At 38.1% G+C, this 20016-nt stretch overlaps 2 long non-coding RNA genes across 2 annotated transcripts; both read right to left on the bottom strand.

Annotated features, from left to right (window-relative positions):
• Positions 1-217: 217 nt before the first annotated feature.
• LOC142166293 (uncharacterized) lies at positions 218-3639 on the bottom strand. Its single transcript, XR_012696570.1, has 2 exons — positions 3015-3639; positions 218-499 (listed from the first exon to the last, which is right to left on the bottom strand). It is a non-coding gene; the product is annotated as an uncharacterized LOC142166293 (long non-coding RNA).
• Positions 3640-6014: 2375 nt separating this feature from the next.
• Positions 6015-15290, bottom strand: LOC142166292 (uncharacterized). The gene is made up of 2 exons (XR_012696569.1): positions 14799-15290; positions 6015-6359 (listed from the first exon to the last, which is right to left on the bottom strand). It is a non-coding gene; the product is annotated as an uncharacterized LOC142166292 (long non-coding RNA).
• Between the last annotated feature and the right edge of the window lie 4726 nt (positions 15291-20016).

The following is a 20016-nucleotide window of genomic DNA, read 5'->3' as shown; positions in this document are numbered from 1 at the left end:
TTTTGGAATTTATATCTTAAAGAAAACTTTTAAAGAGGTACTAAAAGAAAATTCTCTCTTTTTTTGAATTTTTAGTCTTAATATACTAAAGGAAATATAAAAACACTTTTTTTTTATTCTGAGCTCTAAATATTAATTTCCTAAGGAAAACCACCTCAAAGGAATTTTTTTTTCATTTCTAGAATTAGTATTCTAAAGAAAACTTCTAACGGAAATATAAAACGCAAAATTTCTTTTTTTTTTTTTGAATTTTTGATTTATAACATTTTTTTCAAATACAAAATAGGAAGTATAATAATAAAAGACTCGACAAAGTTAACTAAACTATGACAGATTCTAACATCACCTAAAAGACTCGACATTACTGTACAAAGACGGCATAAAAGAAAAATAGACTCAAACATTAAAAAATCTCCTTAAGCCACTCCTGAATGAGCGATCCTGACTAGATAGTCCTGGGGCATCTGTCATTCTCAAACTCCGGTAAGTAAATCTACACCTGTATGAGAAAATTAAGACCAAATAAAGTTAAAGACCTAGAACGCTACGTGAGACAATAACCCTTCCTGTTGGACACATGCAAGACATGATTGTGACTATTTTTCTAAAATTAACCTGTGGCTAAAAGTGGCTAAAAATGCAAGATTTCGCTAAGACCCCGCGAATCCAAGAACCTAAGATTCACTAGAAAAATCGGACCCTATGTGGGTTGCCTAGGTATCACGCCTCGAAATACGAGAATCAGGTATGCGTAGTTCGGGCAGATTGGATACGGGCGAGAATTAAAAAAAACACTTATTTGAAGAAAATATATTTTTGTCTTTTCTTTTTGAAAAATGATGAAACATGTAAACTCTTTTTGGATTTTCTTTTTCCCTTTTTTTGATTCCTTTTTTTTTTGGGAAATGATGGAAAAGTGCAAAATCTTTTTGGACTTTTCATGTTTTTTTTTCTTTTTCTTAAAAAATGTGAAAGAAAAATATAACTGGGCCCTATTTGCTTTATTTTTACACTTCAACCTCTTTTTTCTCATTTACCCTCAAACCTCATTGGTCCGCCAAATAACCCATTTTACCTTTGAAGATTGCAATATGTAGAATATTAGGATGCATCAGGATGGTTTGTTATTTTGGGTGCACCTATCATAGACAGACCCAACTCATGTGTTGAGTCCCCAAAGTCAAATGCATGTGATGCAAACAAGCATTCCTACTAGGGATCTGGCATGAGGCTATGTTATACTATATTTAAAACTTGGGTGTATTGTTCTAGACCTGGCTTACCCGAGCGGACAGCTCGAGCCGAGGGGGGCAGTGTACCGGGAATACAGAAGCTTCACCGGCTTTGCAACTTGTCCGAACCTCGTTCTAAAATTGGGATATGACTCTAACAGAAGAGAAGTCACACGAAGTGCACCCTTCCCAGATGATTTAGAAGATTCAAAGAGAGGAGGGTTTTGTAACAGTTTATATACAGTTCAAACAATATCAAAGCGGTAAAAAGTGACATTTATCACATTAGGCTCAAACATGTAAAAATCATATAATAAATAAAGCTAACTATAACAGATATTCTAAGCTCGAATTCTAAACCCTGAACCAGAGATTCTTGTTTCTTGTCCCCAACAGAGTCGACAAAGCTATCACATCTCCTTTTTCCTACCCCTAGAAGGGGTTATAAGAGGAGTTTTTTCCAATTTAAATGACAATCGAAACGGGATCATTTATTTAAAATTCAGAGTTGCCCCTTGGGATAATTTATGGTGTCCCAAGTCACCGGTTTAAAATCCCGAATCTAGGAAATTGACTCTTATTTATGGTCTGCGAACACAGAAATCCGGGTAAGGAATTTTGTTAACCCGGAAGAAGGTGTTAGGCATTCCCGGGTTCCGTGGTTTTAGCACGGTCACTTAACTATTAATATGGCCTAATTATCTGATTAATCACATGTTTTAAACCTACGTGCATCTTTAAACCTTTTAACCGCTTTTAATATTTCAGGAAAATTCAAGGTTATTTAAAACATATTGTAAGCCACGCTACATGAAATGCACTCGCGGTTCACGACACGTTCTATTTAACTTTGTTGGAAATTAGAATCGGGTCACATGAAATGTACACCCAGATTTTAGTAATTACAAATCACAACTGCGTCACGGAAGTCGTATTCGTAACCATAATAATTGTTTAATTAACGCGCCTAAAGCAAACTACGAAACTCATTTTTTTGCAACTAAACTGAATTGTGATGGCTTGCGAAGTTCAAAGATTTATGGAATACAATATTGGATAAGCATAATTTACTGCTTATTCAACCAACTTCTGGTTGGTCATTACTAAAAGAAAAGATATGGCTACTTCCGGAAATTTAGACCTTTAACTTGGGAATATTATCAATCTCAAATTAATCTAACATGTACAAGATTTTAAAATACATACAAATTTGAGCCATGAACAACTAGAAATTCTATCCAAAGTAAAAGTAACATCTACACTACTCAAAGTCAAATTTGCATTCTTAGCTATGGAATGGGTCACAGTGAATTAAAACGAGGATCAAAACTTAATCAATGGCCTAAATTACAACAGAGGCTACGCTCGCTGCAATTCTTAAGCAACTGTATAAGCTTTATATCCATACACAATCATCTAACAATAAACCACAAATAATCTAGAGCTTCACCTTTAAACTCAATATTTATAGATCTAATCAACCAGTGACAAGATCTGTAAACTCGAGATACTAGCACATTCAGTTAAACCTCTTCAATCAACAAGAAAATGTCGGCGTAATTCTATTAAACAGAAGATAGGATGACGACAATTAATTCAAGTTTGAGAGTCAAGTGAAATCACAATAGAACTAAATCAGCTGTGATAACAATAGAATTCAGCCGTGAAAACAATAGAATTCAACTATGAAGAACATATAGTTTTATTTCAGCAACGACATTGTAGAACAGACATGATTTGCTAAATCTATACGGGATTACGAAATCAGGAGTTAGGGAATACCTCGAAATGGCTAAATTGAAGGAGAAAACTAATGAAGAAACTATAATTAGTTCAGCACAATGAGCAGCAGAGTTACAGCTCCAAAAAACAAATTTCAACTCTAAATCCGAGCAAAATTGGCGGCAAAAGACCAGCATAAAACGCGAACCTTAACAGCGGATGGAATCAAACTCACAATCTGACCCCGAACCTCAAACGGAAACTCGAATCGTCATCGGAGCGAACCCAATCAAACCCCGTAGAATTCCATGATTTCTTTTGGAAAATCAGAAATTAAAAATCAACTAAGAGAATGCAGAGGACAGTGGTCTGCGGATTTTCATGGCATCTCCGGCCAGATGGCTTGGTGGTGTGTAGTGAAGAAAAAGCAGTGGCTGCTGTGTGTGTGTGGTGGCGTGAGGGGTGGTCGCTGGTCTTTGGATTACAGGGTTCTGCCCATTGGTGTTGCTTCAGATCTCTATGCGTGTATATGTGTGTAGGTCTTGAAGAGAGGGTCGTTTGGGGTGGGGCGAGGAAGAAGGGTTTCTGGGGGTGGGGTCTAATTTTTGGTGGAAAACGGCGGATTGTATCCTTGTGTGTCAGCTTTTTAGGCGTTAGGTCTAGGGTCCTGTAGGTCTAGGTCTAATTTTGGTTATACAGATAGGGTTTTTAGGTTAAGGGGGCATAGGTTTGATATTATTGAGCCTTAAAATTAGGACAAAGACTAAAAACAATTGACTACAAGATTAAAATAGGATAAAACAACCCAAAACTAATTCTTCCTTCTAATATACAATTTATAATATAAAAATATAAAACTAATCTTAATTAATCGAACTAAACTATATTAAAACATAAAACTATTTTTGTGTTTTCAAGATTATATAAAAATAAAAATAAGGTACTATTTTTGTATTTTTTTTAATTTTATGAAAGGTACATAAATAAAATATTTTTTGTAATTTTTATTTTGTGATGAAATAAAGTAAAAGAGTCAAAATTAGTTGAAATAACTATATTAGACCTAAATTAAGTATTTAAATGCTAAAATATAAAACATCTTGGGGAGGATCAAAAATTACATGTCTACAGCTTATGTCTGTGATTCTAGTGTGGAGGTTCATTCCATGGATTCAATACTGGTTGTTCGTGAGTTTCCAGAGGTGTTTCCTGCAAACCTGCCGGGGATGCCACTCGACAGGGATATTGACTTTTGTATTGATTTGGCTCCGGGCACTCAGCCCATTTCTATCCTGCCATACTACATGGCCCGGCCAGAGTTGAAAGAATTGAAGGAGCAATTGCAAGACTTGCTTGATAAGGGCTTTATTAGACCTAGTGTCTCGCCCTAGGGTGCGCCCGTGTTATTTGTGAAGAAGAAGAATGGATCGATGAGGATATACATAGATTATCGACAGTTGAACAAAGTCACCATCAAGAACAAGTATGCATTGCCAAGGATTGACGACTTATTTGATCAGCTTCAGGGTGCCAAAGTGTTTTCAAAGAGTGATTTGAGGTCTGGCTACCATCAGTTGAGGATTAGTGCATCTGATGTCCCTGAGACAGCTTTTCGGACTCGGTATGGGCATTATGAGTTTCTAGTGATGTCATTTGGGATGACAAATGCCCCAGCAGCATTTACGGATTTGATGAACCAAGTGTTCAAGCCTTATTTAGACTCCTTTGTGATTGTATTTATTGATGATATCTTGATCTACTCCCGCAGCCGAGAGGAGCATGAGCAGCACTTTCAAATCATTCTTCAGACTTTGAGAGACAGCCGGTTATATGCTAAGTTTTCAAAATGCGAGTTCTAGTTGAGTTCAGTTGCTTTCTTGGGGCACGTTGTGTCAATTGAGGGTATTCAAATGGATCCAAAGAAGATTGAGGCAGTCAAGAACTGGCCTAGACCCACTTCAGCTACAGAGATCCGGAGTTTCTTGGTATTGGCAGGTTATTACCGTCGGTTTGTGGAGGGTTTTTCAGCTATAGAAGCCCCGTTGACCAGGTTGACCCAGAAGGGTGTCCCGTTCAAATGGTGAAACGAGTGTGAGGTGAGCTTTCAGAAGATCAAGACTGCTTTGACTACGGCGCCGGTGTTGGTATTGCCCACAGGTTCAGGGCCTTATACAGCATATTGTGATGCATCTCGTATTGGTCTGGGTGCGGTATTGATGCAGGGTGGCAAGGTAACTGCATATTCTTCATGGCAACTGAAGGTTCCCGAGAAGAATTACCTTATCCATGACTTGGAGCTGGCAGCCATTGTTCACGCGCTAAAGATTTGGAGGCACTATCTTTATGGCGTGTCATGTGAGGTATTCACGAATTATCGGAGTTTGCAGTATTTGTTCAAGCAAAATGAGCTCAATTTGAGGCAGAGGAGGTGGTTAGAGATATAGAAAGACTATGATATCACCATCTTGTATCATCCCGGGAAGGCCAACATAGAAAATCAGTGAGTATGGGTAGCTTTATGTACATTCCAATCGGTGAGAGACCGCTTGCATTAGATGTTTAGGCATTGGCTAATAAATTCGTGAGATTTTATGTTTCTGAGCCCAGTCGTGTTCTAGCTTGTACGGTCACTCGGTCTTCATTGTTTGAGCTCATCAGGGAGTGGCAGTATGATGATCCTCATTTTTGTCCTTAGGGATACAGTGCGACACGGTGATGCCAAGCAGATTACGGTTGGAGATGATGGAGTTTTAAGGATGCAGGGTCGTGTTTGTGTGCCTAATATGGATGGACTTCGTGAGTTGGTTCTAGAGGAGGCCCACAGTTCTTGGTATTCTATTCATCTGGGCGCCACCAAGATGTATCAGGACTTGCGGCAGCATTATTGGTGGAGGAGGATGAAGAAGGATATAGTGGCATGTCATGCCCCAACCTCGGGAGGCGCGACCGGCACTCAATCGAGTGAATCCAACTGAGCAATCCTTTTTGACACCTTCTACCCAACTCACTATGATCAAGAAACCATGCTTTCATCTAAATTAGACAGTAGGAAAGATCGTACATGAAACATTACTAGTTCATTTTATTTTACAATCCTCAAACCATAGTTATATTCCCAAAACATTATGCAATTACAGTTTAGAGGAAACAAGAGTTTATAACTACAACACAGTCTAGTGACCCATCCAATACCCGAACATAACCTATACAAACGTCTATGGAGCCTCTATAAATAACAAAGATAGTTATGATAACGCCGGCAACAAGGCCCCGGCTATATCTCAAAAGTGAAAATTTATAATAAAAGACATGCTGCATAACCCCTGGAAGAAGATGGGCTCGCCAAGATTGCTGAGAGAAGGATGTTTCGCTACCTACGATTGGCGTTGTCCGCTATAGAACCACCTACATTGATTCAAAAATATAGTGCCCCAGCAAAAGGGACGTTAGTACCATGGAATAGTACTAGTATGTATAACTAAACACCATCTTGTTAGAAAGAACAACCATACAGGAGTAAAGAAATTATAAGGACTAACAAAGTTTCAAACAATCACCACGTCACCAAATAAATGGGTTCACATAGCTTTCACATAATTTCCATAACTTTAGGTTGGGGAATTCCATGTTGTTGCATCATCATTCACAAAACCACCGCTTTCTTGCCCGGAGTCCGATCATGGCCCCGATCGACTAAGCTGCCTCATTTGAGACATATATCTCAATCACTATTTCATTCTCACTTTCTGGGTTCAATTATCAACACAATACCACCATGTGTGTAGCATGGCATCCGATCACGGCCCGATCAGCTAGGTCGTCTTACCAAGACATTACCCTTTTCCATTAATCATCTCACTTCAATTTTTTGGTTTCGCATATATTAGTTCATCGGCACATGGGGCCACAATTACCACATCATACTTGGCACTAGGCCATATTCCATAACTCGCGTTTCACATTATTCCCATTTTCAACATTAACCTTGCCATTAAAGATATAAGCACATACAATAGCAATTCAAGGTGTAAGCATAGAGAGGAATTCACCTAGTTCGGCATAATAATCACAATGTAACCTCGACTTGAAATTTAGGCATTTTAGCACATAGTTCATGTTCTCCACACATCCTCAATTTTACAAAGAATAGAACATTAAACACATGGAGATGCACCTTCCACATATATTCTCATAACACCCATTCATTTGATATAACAAATACTACATCAATCAAATTTCGGACTTACAACATTTGCACGGACACCATGGAAGCTCAATTTCAAAGAAGATGGGGTTTTAGCCATACATACCTCAATAGAGCTTTCTTTAAATTCTTACAATAATTTCGGAACTCCTAGCAACTTCGATCTATTTTATGAGAATTACAAATTGAACCAAGAATTAGAGACATGATTAAGATTCTAGCTCATTTGAGTATATTATCAAGCACTAAATGTGCATTGTGATTTTAGGACCCTTTTGTGAGAGATTTTTATCATCTTACACCCCAATTGCTATCTTTTTAACTCACAATCTCCCCATACCCTATTATCATTTATGCATGCAAGATAATCAATCCTTATACCCATGAACCCACTTGTTAATCACTTATTTTAGTAGAAATTTCGAAATCATAGATTAGGGCACAAGTTCTTACCTCTTAGGATGAAGGCCTAGCAAATTTTACTTAAAAGTCTTCAAGGATTTGGGCAAGGATTGTAGTGACTTGGTGAGAGTTAGTTTCTCCCTCTAGAACTCCCTATCTCACTCTATTTGCAGTAAAATAGCATAAAATGGATCTAATGGGGTGTTTTTAATGGGATGGAGTCGGGTTTTAAATGTTAGAAAATAGGAGCTCCGACACAATCTGTGATCGCATATGCGACATGCGGCCCGCAAAATGGCCCCCAAAACATGAAGAAACTGCCCGGGTATGCAATAAGAATGCGGTCTGCATACTTGTTCTGCGGTCGCATAATGCACCGCAAAACTACCTCTCGCAAAATTCTAAGGAGATTATGCGATGACTATGCGGCATATTGATTATGCGATCGCATAATTGGCCACATAGTTGACCTCAAAATTAACCATCAAACTACCTCACTCTGTGGCAACTATGCAGTCCGCATAGCTATTATGTGACCACATAATGGACCACAGAAATGCGCTTTTCTAAAAAATATTATTCCTTATCTTTTTAATGCACAGATCAATCAAATAGGTCCGAACACATATTCCTAACTTGGCACTACGAGATTTCGGGGTTTTGAGTAAAAATTTCACGGGGCCTTACATGGCATATGTAGCTCGGTGTCTAAATTGTAGCAAGTAAAATATGAGCATCAGAGACCTGGTGGTTTGATTCAGAAGATAGAGATTCCTGAGTGCAAGTGAGAGCGTATCACTGTGGATTTAGTTGTTGGACTCCCACGGACTCATAGGAAGTTTGATGCAGTTTGGGTTATTGTGGATAGACTGACCAAGTCAGCGCATTTTATTCTTGTTGCAGTTACATATTCTTCAGAGCGGTTGGCAGAGATTTATATCCGCGAGATCGTTCGTATTCACGGTGTGCCCGTGTCTATCATTTTTTATCAAGGTACGCAGGTTACATCGCATTTCTGGAGGGCAGTGCAGCATTAGTTGGGCACGTAGGTTGAGCTGAGCACAGTATTTCATCCTCAAATGGATGGGTAGTCTGAGCGCACTATTCAGATATTAGAGGATATGCTCCGCGCATATGTTATCGACTTTGGAGGTTCGCGGGATCATTTCTAGCTACTAGGGGAGTTTGCCTACAATAACAGCTATCAGTCGAGCATCTAGATGGCTCCCTATGAGGAATTATATGGTAGACAATGTCGATCGCCGGTTGGATGGTTGAGTCGGGGGAGGCTCTGATTGGGTACAAATTTGGTACATGATGCCTTGGATAAGGTTAAGATCGTTGAGGATAGACTTCGTACAACTCAGTCCAGGCAGAAGAGTTATGCCGACCGTAAGGTCCATGATGTTGCATTCATGGTCGGGGAGAGAGTGTTGCTCCGTGTGTCACCCATGAAAGGTGTAATGAGGTTTGGAAAGAAGGGCAGGTTGAGCCCAAGGTACATCGGGCCTTTCTAGATCCTTGAGCAAATGGGAGAGGTGGCTTACAGACTTGCGTTGCCTCCTGATTTATCGGCGGTACATCCAGTGTTTCATGTGTCCATTCTTTGGAAGTATCACGATGATCCATCCCACGTGTTGGACTTCAGCACTGTCCATCTGGACAAGGATTTGACCTACGAGGAGGAGCCGGTAGCTATTCTAGACCGGCAGGTTTGTCAGTTGATATCGAAGAGTTATCCTTCAATTTAAGTGCACTAGAGAGGTCATCCTGTTGAGGCAGCTACCTAGGAGTCCGAGTCCGATATGCGAGCAGATATCCCCACCTTTTCACCAACTCAGGTACTTTTCTATGTCCATTCGAGGACGAACGGTTGTTTTAGAGGTGGAGAATGTAATGACCCGAAAGGTCATCTTGTGTTTTAGAACTCAATTCTATGCTTTTAAGCCTTAAAAATCTCATTTTTACCCTCCTCATTTTGCGTACACTATCCGGGCGTGTTTTCGGAAAGCGTTTATGTTAAAAGTTAATAAAAATAAGAAATTTTGCCTAAAAACTTTATTTGAGTTGAACTGGATTCGTGTTTTGACGGTCCCGGTGGGTCTGTATCGTAATTTGGGACTTGGGCGTATGCCCGGAATTGAAATCGGAAGTCCCTAGCCCGAGATATCGGACTTTGCCGAAATTTGAAAGTTAAAGACTTAATAAATTTGAAAGGTTTGACCCATAGAAGACTTTTTGGATATCGGGTCCGTATTTTGGTTATGGAACCCGGTATATGTCCAATATCACATTTATGACTTGTCTGTGAAATTTGATGAAAAACGAAATTGGTTTGACGTGATTCGGATGTCCGATTGAGAAAATAGAAATTTTAAAGCGTTCTTGAGAATTTCATTTGATTCGGTGCTAAATTCGTAGTTCTAGGTGTTATATTGGTGATTTGATCACTCAAAAACATTCGTATGATGTTTTTAGACTTATGTGCATGTTTGGTTTGGAGCCCTGAGGGCTCGGGTGAGTTTCGGATAGGCTACAGAGTGATTTAAACTTGGAAAAATTTGCTGGCGTAACTGATCATGTTGTAGAGATTAGGCATCGCAATTGCAACCTCTGAGGGGTTCGCATTTTTGAGCTTCTCATCAGAAATGCGAAGAGAAGTTGGGCCATACAAGTTTGCATTTGCGATAGGGGTCTTGGAGGGGCAGTCTTCGCATTTGCGATCGTGGGGTCGCATTTGCGTCCAGCTTAGTTCGCTTTTGCGAACTTTTCTTTGCATTTGAGAAGATGGCAGAAATGTGAGAATCTTCACAAATGCGATGGATTTCTCGCATTTGCGAAGCCCATGTCGCATTTGCGACATCTGCAACTGGTAAAACTTGACTTAGATGGGATTTTTTCTCATTTTTCAAAACCTTCAAAACAAGAAACCCTCTAGGCGATTTTTCCAAAGACCACTTCTTCCCCAAATCATAGGTAAGTGATTATAAACTAGTTTCTTTCAATTTTTCACTTCATTTTACAAGATTTCAACTTAAAATCTAAGGTTTTCATGGTGGAATTGGGGATTTTTGGGTCGAAACTAGGGATTTCGAAATTTGGGGATTTAGACCTCAAATTGAGGTCGGATTCCAAAACAAATTATATATCCGGGCTCGGGGATGAATGGGTAATCGGATTTTGGTCCGAATTTTGGGTTTGGACCAAGCGAGCTCAGGTTTGACTTTTGTTGACTTTTTCAAAAATGGCCGAAATTGAATTCTTTACAATCATTGGTAGTTCCTAAGGCTTAAATTGAATCGTTTGGTTGGTAAATTGCTAGATTCTATTGGTTCGGAGGCTTGTCTGAAGGGAAAACTGTGGTTGAGCTTTGAGTTTGGCCGGAGGAGCGATGTAAGTGTTGTGGTTAACCTTGGCTTGAGGGATTATGATAGGTTACAAGTACTTTGTTTTATGTTTTGATGATTTAATAAACTTACTATCCAGAACTAGATAAGGAACTTGTTACACATTTACAAGACCTTAAGATCACAAGGTTCCAACTTGGGATATGAATCAACTCTTCAGAGTTGAAGGAACAGCTAAGGGAATAGGTCCATACCAGTTCCCGAAGAGACTGTACGAATTTAACTCTCCAGTTGGAAAGTTGATTCCTGCACACGCTACAGTATAGGAACAGTGCAACAATCAACTTTTTGTGGAAGGATTTTTACCTATCTTGCTTACATCATTGTATGTGAGGTCATACATGTATTATTAACATCAAAGGAGGAAAAACACATTCACTTGTACACTTAGAGATACTACTCAAACTCTCTCACGTGATCATCCAGGAAGTAATTCTCAAGTGCATCAAGAACACATAACAGATCAACTACGGGCCAGTTCCCACATCAAGTTATTGTATGTCCTTAGTTGAGTTGTAACTTTGTAATAGTTCTTCAATTGTAATTCCTACCTAGCTTGTTTAGAAGCATTCTGTAGGAAACCTTTGTAAACCTTAAACCTGTGTGTTTGAGTCTTGGCTAGAGTTAGTCAAGTTGCAAAGGCTTTGTAATAGAGTTATTACAAAGTGGCTTGTAATAGAGTATTACAAGTTAGTGAGGGATTAAGAGGTTAATTTCTAGGTGGCATTGGTTGTAATCTAAAAATTGCCCAGTAGTGAAGTTAAAATCCTACAAGGGTTGGTCGTGGTTTTAAATCCCGTTAAGCTGGGAATTTTCCACGTAAAATTCCTCATGTCATTTATTTTCTGCAGTGTGCGTGTGTACTGTTAAACCTGATAGAGAACCTGGTTCTCTATAGAGTTTGGTGGACCCTTATATTCTATCAATTGGTATCAGAGCAGGTTTCTTATATCAGGTTAACACCTAGAAAGGATCCTCATAGCTACTCCTCCAAACTTCGAAGAAGGCCAGTCTACTTACAGACCTCCAAGGTTCAACAGGCAATATTATGGATGGTGGAAAACAAGGATGCACGACTTCATCATGGCTGAAGATTCTGTGCTATGGGATGTTATTTATGACGGACCCTTTGTCCCTACCAAGAACCTTAGTGAATCAGGTGTAGTCATCCCTAAGACGAGGAAGGAATTCAATGACACTAATAGAAAGGCCATAGAAAAGAATTTTCATGCTAAGAAAATTCTTGTTTGTGGCATTGGTCCTGATGAATATAACAGGATATCAGTATGTCAATCAGCAAAAGAAATCTAGGAGGCTCTTCAGACAGCTCACAAGGGAACAACACGGGTGAAGCAATCCAAGATTGATATGATCACAACTGAATATGAGCTCTTCAGAATGAAATATGATGAATCCATCCAAGATATTCATACTCGATTCAGCTCCATCATCAATGAGCTTTACTCTCTTGGTGAAATTATTCCGAGAAATAAGCTTGTCAGGAAAATCCTTAGTGTACTACCCAGTTCTTGGGAAAGCAAAGTTAACGACATTACAGAGGCTATGGACTTGCAGACATTGACCATGGATGAACTTGTTGGAAACTTGAAAACTTATGAAATGAAGAAGAAGAAGGACAATGAAAGAACAGATCCCATGAGGGAGAAGAACCTGGTCCTCTATACGGACAAATGACTCAAATGGTGAAGACGGGGACATGGCTTACCTGACAAGAAGATTCCAGAAGATGGTTCGCAGTAATTGAGGCATTCCAAAAAGAGGAAGTTCTAGCAAGCCAAGAAATTATGACCTCAGCCATAAATGTGACAAGCTAGGACACTTCATCAAGGATTTTCCTCTCTTAAAGCAAGATCAGTACAATAACAACTTTGACAAAGCAGCCAAGAGGAACCAGGTTCCTGACAAACACTTCAATAGAAAGAATGATGGTAACAATGTTGTAAAGCAAGCTCTTGCTGAATGGGGAGACTCCTCCAGTGAATCTGAAGAAGAAAATGATCATGGTGATAGTTCAATGATGGTAGTGAAAAATGAAACAGATGAGTATGATTCAAGCTTTGATTTAATGGCTCAATCTGATGATGATGAAGATGACGACGGTGATAAGGTAAATTTTCTGGATGTTCAGAGAAATTTGAAAGCTTACTCTCCTAAAAAGATCATGTCATTAGCAAATGTATTAATTGATGTGTACCATAGTCTTATCAATGATAATGATGCATTAACTATGGAACTAGGCGAAGCTGAATAAACCAGAGATGACCTAGTAGTCGTTGTAGTTGATTTGAATGAAACAATAGAGAACCTGAAAAAGGAAAAAGATGTCTTAGATGAGAAAATTTCCATGAAAGAGATGATCTAATGGTTGTTGTTGTGGACTTAAAAGAAATCATTGAGTGTGCAAGTAAAGAAAAAGAAATCTTGACCGATAGAGTTGCTATCATTGAGGAAGAGAGAGATGGCCTAGTAGTGGTGGTAGTAGACTTGAAAGAGACAATTGAGGAATTTAAAATGGTAAGTAGGCCTAGAAACTTTGAAAAGGGAAAGGAAGTTGCAAGCTCAGCACACATTAAGTTTTAAAATGAGTTAAATTTGGTGAAGACTAGTCTGTGTGCTGAGTTTTGTCACACCTTCTTTTTACCTACACCCCCGTAAAGGGGTATATAAGGGAGTTTTTTTCAATTTAAAGTGACAATCAAAATGGGATTATTATATTAAAAATTCAGAGTCGCCACTTGGAATAATTTTATGGTGTCCCAAGTCACCGGTTCAAATCTCGAATCGAGGAAAAGATTGACTCTGTATTACAGCCCGCGAACATAAAAATTCGGGTAAGGAATTCTGTTAACCCGGGAGAAGGTGTTAGGCATTCCCGCGTTCCGTGGTTCTAGCACGGTCGCTCAACTGTTATATTTGGCCTATTTACTTGATTTTAACCCATGTTCTAGCCTATGGTGCAATTTTAACTTTATAACCGCTTTCATTTATTTTTAGGAAGATTGCAACGTTATTAAAACACGTCTTGAACCACATCACATAAATACACCCGCGGTCCTCGACAAATTTTATCTTACATTGTTGAGATTTGAATTTGGGTCACATAAATGCACACCCGAGTTTGGAAATTAGGCATCATAACTATGTCACGAGAACCGTACCCATAGTCATGATGATTTATTTAATCGCGCCTAAAGCACACTACAAGTGTTCATTAAAAAAAGTTAATCAATTTCCTAAAAAAAAAATTAATCCACTGAAAAGCTTGGTGTGTATACAATTTGTGTATTTGGTCGACACGTACTAGCGTTCAATCCTTATTTGGTTGGATAGAAGAAGCATGGTCTAACTCACTCATGTTAGTCCAAACAAATGGCATGTTTACCTCCAGATTTCAATGAAAGTCCACGGCCCATCAATAATCAAACTTAACCCATCCCAATTAGCTCTATCTAACCCCCTCACAATCCAATACGTTACTATTAGCTTATATACCACAACCACAACCTTTTAATTTCTAAAAAATCAAACACACGGCCCATTATCACTAATTCCCTCATTATTCAATTAATCTTTGTAATTTTCATAATTAACGAGAAGATGCAGTAACAAACATGAGACAACACCAAACGAAAATGATGAACCAAACATAAGACACTCAGAAATAATGAAGCTAAACGTAGATGAAATACACAAAGCTAAAAGGAAAATATCTACAAGAAACTAAACAAAACAAAAATCAAGCATTTAATTAAAGCGATACCCAAATAAAGCAAACATAATACCATTGAAACAGTAGATAAAGAAACAGACCTTTGTAAGTGCCTCCAACTAAACTTTATTTAACCGAAAACTCCTAGCAAAGTTTGGTACAGAAACGATGACTATTCAGCTAGCAACGACCGAAGCTAGCAACAATTAGAGCGAAAATGCGAACCGAACCTCGACTAATAGAAGAGCAGCGGTTCCGGGACCGCGAATGCGACCTCTAAATTTCAGCGAATTTCATGGCTATTTTAATGCTATTTTTTTCAGCTGGGTTTCATGCTATTAATGAGGGGAAAATAGTTATTTTAGCTGCATTTTTGGTACTTTAATGGTGTTGTTTTGGAAGAGGTTTGTAGGGGCTTCAATGGAGGAAATGGGTGGTAAGATATGACTAGGGTAAATTGAAGAAGAAATTGGTTTCATAAGCTTCTGTTGGTAGCATTTTCCTATGAAGAAAGGGGTTGTAAATTAGAGTTCTAAGGTCTAGCTCTCTTATAGAAATGGCTGGCTGATAGGTTTTTTAGGCGTTCTGTTCATGGGGGAAGGAGAATGTTCAGGGGTCTTGTATATATGGTTCAAGAACGACGTTGATGGTTTTTTCAGATTTTTTTTAGGCACTCACCTACTATTTAGACCTTAGGTACTATTATATAGGGGTAGGGATTAGATTAGGGGTATGAGCCTAGAAATTATGGGTTTGGGAATTATGAGCTAGGTCCAAAATTAGGCATAAAAATGGGTTTCTCGAGCCCAAGTTCTATTTTTTTTCCGCGAACGAGATTAAAAATGCGATCTCATTTATTAATGAATCCTACTTAAGTAAAATAACTATTAAAATAAGAATGACCATTAAAACAAGATTATTTTTTGGTATTTTTTATGATTAAAAATGACTACAAAACATTAATGAACCTATTTTTGTAATTTTCTTTTTCTTGTAATAAAATAAAAGTAAAAGAGTAAAATTTAGTTGAAATAATGCTATTAGGCCTAAATTAAATATTTACATGCTAAAAGGTGAAATTTCGAGGAGGGTCAAAAATCACATTTTTACAGTTGCCCCTCTTTGACTGGAAACGCGAAGAGTTTTCGGACAAAGAACGACTAGACATGTTTTTTTTACCCGACCCTTATTTAAGGAGACCAAAAACTAAGAGGAAGGAGAATGTGACCGAGCCCTGGTATCTGAGCTACCTACATATCCTTGGCTATAAAGGAATCAGGCCACGTGTAGTTCAGAGGTGAGTGAGATGACGGAGTATGCCGAGGTGAAGAGCCGGTCGAGGTGCCGTTCCGCTGATGTTCCGGTCCGCGATCCCGCTATTACATCAAAATCAAAAATAAAAAGACTAACTAAACCTATCAGCTACGAGTTACAAGATTCCTATCTATGAGTCTTCTGAAACTTGATCTTGAGTCTTGGTTGGTTCTTCATGCGGACCCTGATCTGAATCTTGATGCTTGTTAGCCGCAGGTTTTGGTTCAATCTTCTTCAGCTTTTCAGACCAAAACGGGACATGCAGAGCTTGTGACCTCAGCCCTGTCTTGAGCAGCTCACATCTTTCATTAACTTCTACATTTGGATTTACTTCTTGTCTTTCTTTCTTTTTTATTTTGGATTATGACTAACTTCTGTTGATCATCTTGGACTGCTGACTTGCATTCTTGATGCGAGCTTCTTTTGTTGTTGACCTAAATTGCATTCTGAATTAAATTCCCCTTTTTTTCCAGGTGGGCGCCTGATTGCTGAACTTGAACCGTCTTCTCTTGTTACTTGACATTGTTTTCCCTTTCACCTTGAACCATTTTCCCTTAAAACTGGAATTGTCTTCCTTCGAAACTGCTTTCCCTTGAAACTTGAGTTTTCTTCTTTCGAAACTGCTTTCCCTTGAAACTTGAGTTGTCTTTCCTTGTTCTCCAGGTGGGCGCCTGATTACAACAAAACAAAAGAAATTTTTTATGCCCCAGTTTGCACTAGGAAGATTTGTGAGTTGTTAGCAAAATTGTAAACCACGTGTACTATTGATGCAATGATGAGAGTAAACTAAAGAATAGACTAGGAAAACTAGAAACTAAGCTTGACTAAAGTAAAAGCTGACTTTATTCTCCAGGCAGGACCCCTGATTTCAAGAAAACTAAAAATTGACCCTCTTCTTTCTTTTTCTTTTTTTTTTCTTTTCAAATATAGACTTCCCTTTTTTTTTCAAATTATCCTAGGAGAAAATTCGTCAGACTAGGTTTTCTATCTTAGGAGAAAGATTCATCAGAGTAAGATGTTAATCCTAGGAGAAAATTCACCAAACTAGGTCCTTTTTCTCTCTTTCTCTTTTTTTTGGTATCTTAGGAGAAAGATTCATCCGACTAAGGTGTTTATCCTAGGAGAAAATTCATCATATTAGGTTTTCTATCCTAGGATAAAGATTCATCAGAATAAGACGTTAATCCTAGGAGAAAATTCATCAGACTAGGCCTTTTTCTCTTTTTTTTTCTTGTTTTTTGGTATCTTAGGAGAAAGATTCATCCGACTAAGACGTTTATCCTAGGAGAAAATTCATCAGACTAGGTTTTCTATCTTAGGAGAAAGATTCATCAGACTAAGATTTTTATCTTAGGAGAAAGTTCATCAGAATATGTCTTCTATCTTAGGAGAAAAATTCATCAGACTAAGATTTTGATCCTAGGAGAGAGTTCATCAGACTAGGTCCTCTATCTTAGGAGAAAAATTCATCAGACTAAGATTGTGATCCTAGGAGAAAATTCATCAGACTAGATCCTCTATCTCAGGAGAAAAATTCATCAGACTAAGATTGTGATCCTAGGAGAAAGTTCATCAGACTAGGTTTTCTATCTTAGGAGAAAAAATCATCACACTAAGATTTCGATTGGGAGGAAAATCCATCAGACTAGGACTTTTTATCCTAGGAGAAAAAATGTGAAAATCAATGGCAAGATTTTATGCACAATAGCAAGACAAATAAAGGCAAAGATTCGAGAAACTTCCCTTTGTCGGCTCTTCTCGTCTTTTCTTTTTCTTCTCTTTTTTTGTTTTTTTTTTCTTTTTTCATTTTTTTCTTTTGAATCACTTTCCTTGCACTGATTTGTTCCTTTTCATACAAAGAAAAATTTGTCAATTTTGAAAATGGTGGTCGGTTTGTGGCCTTGAGTCTTGGGTAGCTTGGCTTCTGCTCAATCAGCTTGAGTCGGCTTCAGGAAATTTTTGCTCTGCATCAACCCTAATTGTTTCACCTAGTATTATTTGTACTTGCGGCTCAATCAGCCTTATCTCAACTGGAGATCTTTGCCTAGGTGACCCTTTCCGATATCTTGAATGACTTTCTGCTTTTTGAGCAATTTGTCTGTCAAAGAGAATCACCAGTTATCTTTCTTGCGCCAAGCAGGCTGACAAGAGTCTTTTGGGGGAAGCTTTTGAATGAATCCTCAAGGCATGTTAAAAGTAACAACTGAGTGTGCTGGCTAAATTTACTTTATGCAACTGAAAAGTCGGTAGCAGATTTTTAAATCTTTTCTTGCTTGTTTTGAAAAGGACTGACTCAGAGTGAAGGACACAATGATGCAAAGAAACAAGTATTAACAAGAAATGCCTCTGTCAGAAGGACAGAAGGAAGAGTTTTTTTTTCAATAACTAGCCTTAATGATCATGACATGTATTTCGGGCTCAATGGCCTAATCTATCAAACTAATCCAATCTTCCCTTTTACCATTTTTATGACCTTTGAAGTCGGGCTTGTTCGTGCCAATTCTTTACATCAGCTTCATGACTCACTTTTGACTACTGGTGCCCCGAGGGGTTTTCACCAACAAGTCTCTCTCATTTAATCATCCCTGCTTACCGTTACCTTACAATGCCCGTGAGGGTTTTCACTAGTAAGACTCTCTCATTTTTTTTCTATTTCTTTTGCTTTATTGTGTGAACAACTTGGCAGTGTTCTATGTTGCGTGACAATCGTTGCTCATTGCATGCTTCTCTTGGCATTCTTGAAGGCATATCGGGAGGTCTTTATTTGGAAGGTTTTTGGATAGGGTTGGAAAGAAAGGTCGGCTTGAAGGCTCAAAGTAAACTCAAAATGAGGGGTTATGGACTTACAACTCTTGGAACCGACTCTTTTACAAGTGAAATAAAATCTCTGCCCCAGTTTCAGCTATTGGGGATTTTTTTGGATTTTTTTTGAATTCTTATTTGGTTGGACCGAACCGTGAGGCTGCCTATGTATCCTTATTTTTTTAAGGAATCAAGTCGAACGTAGTTCAAACATCTGACCTAACTAATTTTTTTTTCATTTTTCTTTCTGTTTTTTTTTGTCTTTTCTTTTTCTTTTTTCTATCTTTTTGTTTCTTTTTGTTTTCAAAACAAGTTGCCTCAGCTTCTATTTTTTGAGGGCATAGACCTTTGACAATTCTTTTCTTCTTCATTTTTTTTCTTGAACTTTATAAGAATTGCCCCAGTTTGTATTCTTGGGACATGGACTCTTTTTTTCTCTCTCTTTTTTCTTTTTCTTTTTTTCATTTTTCATTTTTTTCGACTCTAAACTTGATTCCAAAAGAGGGTGGCCAAAGAAAATAACACAGGCTCAAAGGGGTGGCAAAGGATATAAAGTGTTTGGGTAGCAGAAAAAGGGTCTCTTAACCTCGAGAACGCCAAACATATATCTTTTTGCGATCACATCATTGACGAACATGTCTGTCTTCTTGGTGTTTCGTGGCTACAAGACACTTTTCATCCCTTAGTGTCAAACTTTCCAACGAATCAATTGATTAAATATCCTCAAGCCTGATCTTCACAATGATTTGAAGGTGAATTTTACTCGACCTTAATTCCACAGTATTTCAACTCTTTATTCATCCTCAAAAGTATTTTGTTTTTCAATTATCCAATTCCAGATTAATTCAGTTTCTAAGATTTGGTCAAAATTTCCGCATGCATGTCATGTCATTAGAACTAGCAAGAAAAGAACTAGGAACAGAATAACACAAAAGGACAAACTATGTTTTACTGAGTAAAGGATGAAAGGGTTTTACAACTAAACAAGTGACCTAAAATATGAGTTACAACCCTAAAATAACCCGAATAATGAAAATAGCAACAGAACAGACAGACAAGACTCATACAAACATAATGGAGGGATAGAAGGGTTTGACTCAATAAAACAAATAAAATCTGGATCACAACCCTGAAATAACCCAGATAATATAAAAAACATCAAAACAAGCTACCAAGATTCCTTCCTAGTGAGGAGGGAATGAC

The sequence above is a fragment of the Nicotiana tabacum genome, chromosome 11 (assembly GCF_000715075.1).
Source record: "Nicotiana tabacum cultivar K326 chromosome 11, ASM71507v2, whole genome shotgun sequence".
Classification (NCBI taxonomy): Eukaryota; Viridiplantae; Streptophyta; class Magnoliopsida; order Solanales; family Solanaceae; genus Nicotiana; species Nicotiana tabacum.
The sequence above is the reverse complement of the archived record's forward strand: the minus strand, read 5'-3'. Positions and strand labels throughout refer to the sequence as shown.